Here is a 10,814-nt window from a genome sequence, read left to right as displayed (position 1 = left end):
AGACCAAATAATTAGGTCAACAATGGGCTAAATAAAGACAAACTCAGCCTTTTTGTTCAACCGGCAGCGGGGAGTGATGATAAAATGTGTTTGTGTAAATGTACGAATGAAAATGGATGATTGATTCGAGATAGTCAATCTCCAAATAAAAAAAAAAAATGGAAAACAAGATTGTATTGAAATGGTAATTAATTAGATTTGATCGTAATCAAATTATTATATACCTCAAATCTCTTACGATAAATAAAAGTAATTTGTATTGTATTATCTTTAAGGGATTAAAAACAAAATTTTGCCCTTTAAGGCTTCATCTTATTGTTCGATTTTCGATTCTTCCGCACGATTCACTCACAACCCCGGGCTTCTTTGAATTTGTAAAATCTCCATGACTATGGAAGGCCCAATACTCGTGCTAAAACAGCGACGTCCAATGTTGGAGTTCAGCCCTAGCTTTCTCTGTCTCCACGGCTGAGCTGTGTCAAATAGGCGCCAACATCTCTCGATCCGTCTCTCTAAACCTTTTTTTTTTTTTTTTTTTTTTAACCAAAAAAAAAAAAAAAATCAAAATTTTTTTTGAATAGCAAACTCTGGATTACCAGAGGAATCATCAGCACCGAACATACAATATCCATTAACAACATGCATGGCCAACTCGTCGGCCAAAATGAGTACATGCAGCCACATGGGGAAGCCAAAATTCCTACCAAACGCAAGTACTCTGACCTCTTGAACTCCCATCATATCCTCTCTTCGTCATTTTTCAAAACTGAGTTTAATTAGGTGGTTCTCAATATTGTTCTTCAGTCTATGCCCAGATCTGAAATCAGATGATATCTCGTTCCCTTTGAGTTCCTCCAGTGAGAGTGTTTGACATCAGCAGACAGCTGACAGGCTAGGTATTGGTGATGGTCAGACAGAAAACGATGTAAACGGCATCCTTCAAAACAAACGACTGTTTGATCTCTTTTAAAATAGTTTGCTGTTATTATAATAAAAGCAGGTAAGCCGGATCCTTGGAAGTATCCCTGGCCGGCTGCCTATGATTAATGGTTGGTTGAGTAGATTTATGGATCATCATAGGGTGTCAAATAAAAAGAAAAGTATATATAGTTGAAAGGAGCTGGATAAGTATCAGAAATAATAATTTAGGAGCTAGATAAATGCAAACAGGAGACTAAACATATATTTTCCGCAGGGGGCAGTTAATGGTCCCCGTCCTTGTAGAGTCATCATCACTTGTCCGTTTCTCCCTCTCTCATCTATAATCGAGAGAGCTTGAAATGATGTTTGTTGAAAATGCAGAAAATGACAAAAGTAGCCAAAGTTATATATAAATTTATTTGTAATTCTCTAATTCTTCAGTCTGTGATTATATATATTTGTAAGAAAAATGCTGATCGAAGCTAGATGCACTTCTTAATTAGGTCACTCTCTCTTTCTTTCTTTTTTCGTGAGACCCAAAAAAAAAAAAAAAAACCTAGAGAAAGACAGAGATGGAGATTGAGCATTTCAATCACCGGCATGTGCTATCGCTGAGAGAAAAGAAGAGAGAAGATAGGGTGTTTTGCCAAGCATGCGATGAATATTGCGCTGAAGGTCTGATCTACAGTTGCAGGGACTTATGTGGGTTCTCCCTGCACGAATCATGTGCAAATCTACAGCAGGAGTTGGACAAACCCTGCAAAACGCTATGCCGACTCCAAAAACTTGTTTATCACAATTTATGCGGAATTAATATTATGAAGCAATAAACAATTCAATCACCCAAAATATATAAAGCAATAAAGAGGCAGACATAGATATTTTGGTTACGAAGAGGAAACCTTTTAGAAACTGATCTAAAAGTAAAATCTCTCCGGGGCAGCCAAACCCAGGAAATCACTATCAAAAGATTATCCAGAGATTACAGACACTAGGAACACTTACAACCCTTTGCAAGACCTTGGCTCTGTAAGATCGATAAGCATACAACTCGTCTCCTTGCTCACAATCTTCTTCAACGTGATTCTCCTTTACCGGACCCTTCCGATAGACTTCCCAACTATAGATTTATCAAAGGAATAACTAAAACTCTAAGAGATTTAATTTAACGCTCACCACATATGATCTCTCTTAGCACAGCCTCCGACGAACTCTCTGGGGGTAAAAATTCGTGCCTCTCTCTTCTATATTGATGTATATATACCCCCGACAAAACCCTAGACTTAACCCACTTAAAATCACGTTTTTGGGCCTAAAACGTATGGGGTGTCCGGACATGTTAATGGGCTATCCGGACACGGCTTTGCGAAGCAAAATTTGAGTTTCTGGAAATGAGGTCCGGACCCGGGGAATTGCGGTCCGGACCCGGCCTGTCCAGTCTTGATCAACAGCTCCGATCGATGGACGTTTGTGGTCCGATTGAGCTGAAATTTTGCAGGGACGTTCATAACACATGAATCTACATTATGAACGGTGGAGATTGGATTATGAGCATTCTATATCAGTGTTTGAGCCTGTGAACAGTAACATCTGCATTTTGGAACTGAATTAAGCCAACACAAGAACTAACAAACTCCCCCTTCACCCACACCCTCTTGCCCTATACCCAAATTCCGATGGATTTTCCTGTTGTGCTTCTGCCAACCCTCCCGGGGGCTTCTTCGTCCATTGCCACGAGTGCCTTCCCATAGTACTCCCAAATTCCTACTTCAAACAAAAATTTCACCGAAATTCCTAGGACCGTTCATGTTATGCTTGTCGCAGGAGTTGCGGGGGCTTCACCTTCGGCTGCGACAAGTGCAACTTCAGCCTTGATGTTATGTGCGCTTTTATAAGGCTAGCGAAAGAAGAAAGGGACCACCCTGTTCCTACACTACATTTTAGCCACCATGAGCATCCATTGCTACTCTTCGAGAACATACCTGTCCATCACATTAAGTGCCGCATGTGTGGAAGATCCTGCCGGGACCCGAAGACCTATGGTTGCCTCCAATGTGGCTTCTTTCTCCATCTGTCGTGTTTTAACTTGCCGGAAGTGATTTTCCATCCCTTGCATCCATACCACCCTCTCACCCTAAAACCAATCAAGGATGAAGGTAGTCGACGATGCAATGCCTGTCGCCATTATATCCAGTACTGGCACAGATTCGCCTACGTTTGTGAGTGTAAGATTAATTGTAACTTTGGCTTGCACAGAGAATGCACCAGTGTGATAATGCCTGCCATAACATTCTGATGCAGCGTAGGATTGTGGTGAACAAGAAAAACAGCAAGTAAAAGGGATAAATATTTCTAAGATTGTGAGACTATCACAAGAATCAAAGAAATCTTCTTAAAAACTATAGATTCTATCTATGGTTTAAGGAAAAACACAAAGAAACTCAACTCTGAGTAATTCTTATTAAACAAACTCAATAATAATCATAAACTGAATTGTTAAAGGCTATAAGCATATATTTATAGCTCAAGACTCCTAGTCCTAAGATAACAATGAAATAGAGTTAATTTAGAAGTCTACGAAAGACAACTAAATCAAATAAAAGACTAACAAAGAAACCTAATTCAAATAAAGACTGAAAGATAAGATAGAATAAACGACTAACAAAGAAACCTAATAAAAGACTAAAAGATAAGATAAGATAAGATAAGATAAGCCATTCTAAACTATATCTGCATCATTCTCCCCAGGTTGAACAGAATTCGACCTCGAATTCGAATCCTCATTCGGCGAATCACCGGTGAATGGTACAAGGTGTTTGACATTGAAAACGTCAGATGTCTTGATATGACTAGGTAGGTTCAACCGGTACGCATTTGAATTGATCTTCTCTATAATCTCTACCGGACCAATCTTGCGGGCAGCCAACTTGTTATACTCGCCAACAGAAAACCTATCTTTAGTTAACACAGCCCACACAAAATCCCCTTCCTCGAACTCAACAGCACAGCGCTTTTTATCCGCATCCTCCTTATACTTTACGGTAGATTGTTGTAAATTGTGGATGGTGAACTTGTGACCTGCGTGTATCTGAGCTATTAAGTCCTCAGCTGTAGCATGCGGCCGCTTCAAATTGGGAAGAGGAACCAAATCCAATGGGGCACGAGGATTACTCCCATAAATGATGGTAAATGGGCTAAGGCCAGTGCTCCGGTTAGTGGAACGGTTGTAGGCGAACTCGGCTTGGAACAATTTTTGATCCCATGATTTGATATTCTCCCCCACCAAGCTTCGAAGTAAGGCTCCCAATGATCGGTTAACGACCTCTGTTTGTCCGTCCGTCTGTGGATGATATGCACTGCTGAAATCAAGCCTAGTATGGGATAACCTCCACAAATAGCGCCAGAAGTGGCTAAGAAACCTTGTGTCGCGATCGGATACGATAGACAATGGCAAATCATGGAGGCGGTAGACCTCTCTGAAATACAATTGGGCGACATTCACCGCATTGGCGGTCTTCTTGCACGCAATGAAATGCACCATTTTTGAAAATCTATCAACAATGACAAAGATTGAATCATTACCTTTTTGGGTTTTAGGTAAGCCTAGCACGAAGTCCATGCTCACGTTGGTCCATGGCCCTTCCGGAATAGGAAGGGGCATATATAACCCGGCATTAGTAGCCGACCCCTTGGACACTTGACATATTCTGCAGCTCTTCACAAATTTGTCCACTTCTTTCCGCATACTCGGCCAATAGAACTGGTCCGCCACCAGTTGTAATGTTTTATCCCTTCCCATGTGACCTTCATAATGGCGCTCATGGATGATTTTCAACCTTAGACTACCTTCAGGAATGCATAATTGAGTACCTTTGAATAGGAACCCATTACACAAATTGAAGTCTCTTCGCTCGCCCGATGACACCTCCTCAATAATAGGACCAAAAAACGGATCACTAGACAAAGAATCTTTTAATAATTCAAAACCGAGTACCTCTGTTTTCATGGTGACTAATAGTGATGATTTCCGGCTGAGGGCATCTGCCACTTTGTTCAATGCTCCGGACTTGTGCTTGATTGTGAAGTTGAATTGTTGGACAAAAGCGGCCCATTTAGCATGCCGAGATGACAATTTATCTTGACTGCTGAGGTGTTTAAGTGCTTCATGGTCCGAGTACAAAATGAAGTTGTTGTAGGCGAGGTATGAGCTCCAATGTTTCAGTGCTTGTACTAATGCGTAGAACTCAATATCATAAGTGCTATAATTGAGTTGGGCGCACTTTAACTTCTCACTAAAATAGGCTACCGGTTTGCCTTTTTGGCTGAGTACTGCTCCAATTCCTACTTTTGATGCATCACAATGCAACTCAAAAGGTAGGTCAAAATCTGGAAGAACTAGTAAGGGAGCGGTGGTCAATTTGACCTTGATCAACTTGAAGGCGGTGGTGGCTGCTTCACTCCACGAGAATTTACCCGCCTTCATGCATTCCGTAATCGGTGCTAAGATGGTACTAAAGTTGTAAATAAAGCGCCGATAAAAAGATACTAACCCATGAAAACTGCGGACCTCATGTAGTGTAGTGGGGAGAGGCCAATCCCGAACTGCTGCTATCTTTGACTCATCCACCGCTAACCCGTCCTTGGACACCACATACCCAAGAAAAAGAACGGATTCCGTCATGAAATTGCATTTTGCCGGGGCTGCGTAAAATTTCTCCTTGCGCAAGACACTTAGTACCTCCCTTACATGTTGAAGGTGCTCCTCAATGGTAGAGCTATATATGAGGATATCGTCGAAGTAGACGACTACAAACTTTCCAATGAATGGGCGGAATGCCTGATTCATAACTCTCATAAAGGTACTAGGAGCGTTAGATAAGCCAAACGGCATTACTAACCATTCGTAGAGTCCTTCACGTGTCTTGAACGCGGTCTTCCATTCGTCACCAACCCGTACCCGAATTTGATGGTACCCACTCTTCAAGTCTAACTTCGTAAATATTGTTGCCCCACTTAATTGATCTAATAAGTCATCTAATCTAGGAATAGGAAATCTGTACCTTACTGTGATCTTATTGATAGCGCGGCTATCGACACACATTCTCCATGATCCATCTTTCTTAGGTGTAAGCAAAGCTGGAACTGCACATGGGCTCAAGCTTTCCCGGATATGTCCCTTGGTTAGTAACTCTTCCACTTGTCGGCGCAGCTCTTCATGCTCCTTGGGACTCATGCGGTAGTGTGGTCGGTTGGGGAGATTAGAACCGGGCACCAAGTCAATTTGGTGTTGAATGTCGCGAAGAGGCGGCAGCTCTTCCGGTAATTCTTTTGGGAACACATCGGCAAACTCCTCCACTAATCCCTTGATTGCAACCGGGACCTCCTCCTCCGTGGGAGTGCATTCCTTTCCAACTAGGACATATACTTGATTGGAATCACGCATCTCCTTAATGAATTCCCTCTTAGCTAAGAGATTTTGGCCCGCCCCTTTAGAAGGTTTAGGTTTGTCTCCCGGGTTAGGCAAAAGAGTGAGTTTTACATTATCAACCAAAAAACTATAGGTGTTCTTCCTTCCGTCATGATGAGCATTCCTATCATATTGCCAAGGCCTTCCTAGCAATAAGTGGCATGCATCCATGGCCACCACGTCACACCAAGTTTTGTCTTTATATCTTGATCCAATTGAAAAAGTTACAAGGCAACGTTTGGATACTATTACCTCGTTTCCCTTCTTGAGCCACTCCAAGCGGTATGGTGTAGGATGTTTTTCTGTTTCAAGGGCTAATTTTCGGACCGCTTCTTCCGCCACCACGTTTTCACAACTGCCTCCGTCGATGATAAGTTTGCATACTTTTCCCCCTATGGTGCATGTGGAGTGAAAAAGATTGTGGCGCTGCCCATCATCACCTTCCTCCTTACGAGGTGTTAAGCATATTCGTCGTATCATCAAAAGAGGACCGTCATCTCCGGATACAAATTCTCCATCATCGTTCCCATGGTCCTCAATGGTGGTGTCATACTCCTCATCCTCACCTTGTTCATCGAAGGTGTCTCCCGACTCAATAAGCAAACCTTTACCGTATTTGTCCCCTTTTCGGCAATCCGCCATTCGATGGCCTGATTCTCCACATCGAAAGCATTTAGGGCCACTCGTAGTTGCCCCTCGGTTGGATGGACCCGTTGTGGTTGGGATCCGGTTTTGAGTTGGGGTTTGCGTGGGGCTTCGAGCCGTGAATGGCCCGCTTGATCGGTTTGTGCTTCCCCCGGTTCCACGGCCAAAAATTCCATAGGACCCTCGTGAGGCCGTTTTCTCAAGCAAGAGTGCTCTTTGATGGGCTTCCGACACATTCTTTGGGTCAAAGAGGTTTAACGAGTCCTGAATTTGGTGACGTAAACCCCCAATGTATCGTGACACTAATTGATCGTCGGTTTCGACTAGATCAACACGTGTTAGATACTTGTAAAATTCTTCCGTGTATTCGTCCACGGACTTTGACCCTTGGCTCAAGTTTTGCAGCTTTTGATACATAGTTCGAGTGTAATTATAGGGTAAAAAGGCTGGCCTCATATGCTTCAACAGTTTCTCCCACTTGTTGATCTTCGTCTTGCCTTGCCGCCCTCGGGATTGCTTCAATTGCTGCCACCATGCAGCTGCCCTTCCCCGGAATTTGGTTGCGACTAAAGAAACTCGTCGATCGTCAGGCACCCCTTTGAAATCAAGAATTTCTTCAACGGCCGCTACCCAATCCAAGAATTCTTCGGGTTGGAGACCCCCTTGAAATTCTGGAATATCGAGTTTGAAACCGCTTTCCCATCGATTGGCTTGGGCTTGGACGTGGGGTTGATGCCCTTGTACTCCGCGCCTTGCAAAAGGATTCCGGGCTTCATTCTCCGTACGTTGTTCGTCTTCCTCCTCCGAGCTGGTCGGTGAGGGTTGTCGACGGTGCTCATGGCGCCCCTCCGGATTGGCCGCTCGAGCATTGGAGGCTGCAAGTTGGGCCTTCAAATCAGCGACCGTTTCCACCATGAGTTGCCACTGCTCCTCCGTGCGTGTTTCACCTACTACTTTTTCACGTTCATACACGTCCTCCAAATTTGCAAAGCGGTTGCCCCTTCTTCTTGTGTTTGGCGGTGCCATGGAAAGAAAACTGGAGCTCTGATACCAACTGATGCAGCGTAGGATTGTGGTGAACAAGAAAAACAGCAAGTAGAAGGGATAAATATTTCTAAGATTGTGAGACTATCACAAGAATCAAAGAAATCTTCTTAAAAACTATAGATTCTATCTATGGTTTAAGGAAAAACACAAAGAAACTCAACTCTGAGTAATTCTTATTAAACAAACTCAATAATAATCATAAACTGAATTGTTAAAGGCTATAAGCATATATTTATAGCCCAAGACTCCTAGTCCTAAGATAACAATGAAATAGAGTTAATTTAGAAGTCTACGAAAGACAACTAAACCAAATAAAAGACTAACAAAGAAACCTAATTCAAATAAAGACTGAAAGATAAGATAGAATAAACGACTAACAAAGAAATCTAATAAAAGACTAAAAAATAAGATAAGATAAGATAAGATAAGATAAGATAAGATAAGATAAGCCATTCTAAACTATATCTGCATCACATTCGAAGGCCACGATCACCTTCTTCAATTCAACGTCAATATTAGAAAGAATAATAGAGGTGAGGATGAACTGATCAAGTACTGCAGCGCTTGCAAATCCACTTGTGAATCATATGGCTTCAGTTGTCTGTACTGTGACTTCAATCTCCATCATACGTGTGGTCCATTACCATATTCCATTAAACACAAATCCCACATACATCCCCTCATTCTTATCAATTCTCCTGCTCAGCATGAAGATGAGACAGACGATGAATTCTATTGCGATGCTTGTGAGGAAGAAAGGCTGGATCCACTATTACCCATTTATTAGTGCATAGAATGTCACTTTGCTGCTGATATTAAATGCGTCATCTTGAGGTACGTAAGCTCATATATAAAATCTTACAGTTGAAGATTTGAAAGTTCAAACAATAACCTGGCTACTCTTTTTGATAGCATATTGAATCAAATACTCTTAACTTTAGTATTTTGGAGCTCTGTGCATCATCAGATAAATTAACAATGTCATGTGCAGATGATCTTTTAGATAAAGGGAAATGCTATGGGTATTAAATTTTTTACTAAGAGATGAGTATCAAGTTAATGTGGAGCTCATTCATTGGTACCTGTATCATTTCTCTTGATTAATTGTTTTGATTTTCTCCAATAAATCAGCTCCACATTAATTTGGTATCAATTCTTTCTATCTATTGGTTAAAGATTTAGCACCTATAGCATTTTTCTTTGAAAAAATTGCTTTAAAAAACTAATGTAGCTTTTAACCATTTTCAACACTAGAATCGATGTGCCTAGATGGTGGAAATTTTCTATTAAGGTAGAACTCCATAAACTACTTGAATTCTCAAAATTTGCTCAAAGTTAAATACGTTTTTGTTAGGTATACATGTGTAAATGTAAAAAAATTGAATCACCGTATTAGAAATATGTCACAAGTATAAATGGTTAATAAAGCATATATATATAGCTAGGCCAAAACTTGTAGATTTAAGCTTTTTAGTCGAGTGATGTCCCAACATGCATGCTATATTATAGTTTCAATGAAAGACTAATATGTGTCAATCTCCCTAACAATATATTATATAGGTTAGTGTCATTTGACGTCATGTGGGATTGGTTGGTGCCAACAGTTGGTACTTCATTAATTTTTTATATCAAGATTTTTAATTTTACAATTGGTTCATGCTCTTAACTCAATGTCTCTGGTTGGTTTGTAGGTAATATCATCGCTAAATGGAGAATATGGAGATGTAGAGTTGAGGAATCCGCTTGGACAGTTTGGTAAGGTTATTACCAAAGATGCGTTAAAAGAAAGGATGCAGAAAAAATATAAAAAACAACTCAAGCCGACTTTAAGTTGGAAAGATTTTTTAAGCACTTTGACTATAATCGAGGAAATATCCTTAAGGAAAACGATTAGAGAAAAAACTACTGCTGAAAAGATAGAAGCTTATGACCATGATGAAATTATAATGTTTTCTGACAAGGCCTATACACAATTTATGGATTATCTTAATTATTCTGAGGTTTCGCATAACATGTTTCCTTATGATTGGCATGTTGGTTCTCATACAAAAGAAGAGGTTATCAATGTTGGGAATTACATGACTACTCGTAAGTTGGCCTCAATCTTAAACCACTTGCTTTCCAACCATGGGGATATTGGTGCCGAATCCATTTTTAGTCCTAAATTGAAATCGATTTACTTTTTCATGTTATGTGAGTGCATAGATCGCATGAGAAACATCATGGTTGTGGATATCACTGATGATATGCTTCTCGGTTGGTGGAGATGCTTGGAAACCTTGCAATTTGCAGGATTTAAAATTGAGTTTGCCTTTGATCATTTGAAGAGAGTTACACATGCTCATTTTGGTCTTTATGTTGAAAAGCAAGTAGACAATGTTGTTGATCAACTTGATAGAGATATTATGGAACTTACAAGGAAACTTGAGCGCATAAAATCTGCAAAATCTTCAAAATTCAGCTTTATTGAGGAATGCTTAAGAGAGGCTTCAGTACTGAGGAAATGTAAAGCAGTTACGTCTAGGCTACTATAGATGTCAACCGTATTAAAAGCTATATATTTCCATGCATGTATGTTTGTTTTTTCTGTTTTAGTTTGTCTTATTTATGTATCATGAAGCTAATTAGTGGGTACTAAATGTTTACAACACAAATTTGAAATAAAATATATAATATTATTTGTAACACCTAGATCCAAAAATGGCATTAAAGGGGCTTTAATCCAAACTCTGGA

General features: G+C 40.5%; 1 non-coding gene across 1 annotated transcript; it reads left to right on the top strand.

The window, feature by feature from the left end:
• Positions 1-335: 335 nt before the first annotated feature.
• LOC132168347 (small nucleolar RNA snoR134) lies at positions 336-498 on the top strand. Its single transcript, XR_009438861.1, has one exon. It is a non-coding gene; the product is annotated as a small nucleolar RNA snoR134 (small nucleolar RNA).
• The last annotated feature ends 10,316 nt before the right edge of the window (positions 499-10,814 follow it).

The sequence above is a fragment of the Corylus avellana genome, chromosome ca1 (genome assembly GCF_901000735.1).
Source record: "Corylus avellana chromosome ca1, CavTom2PMs-1.0".
Lineage (NCBI taxonomy): Eukaryota > Viridiplantae > Streptophyta > Magnoliopsida > Fagales > Betulaceae > Corylus > Corylus avellana.
Note: the sequence above shows the minus strand (reverse complement) of the source record. Positions and strands in the feature narration are given on the sequence as shown.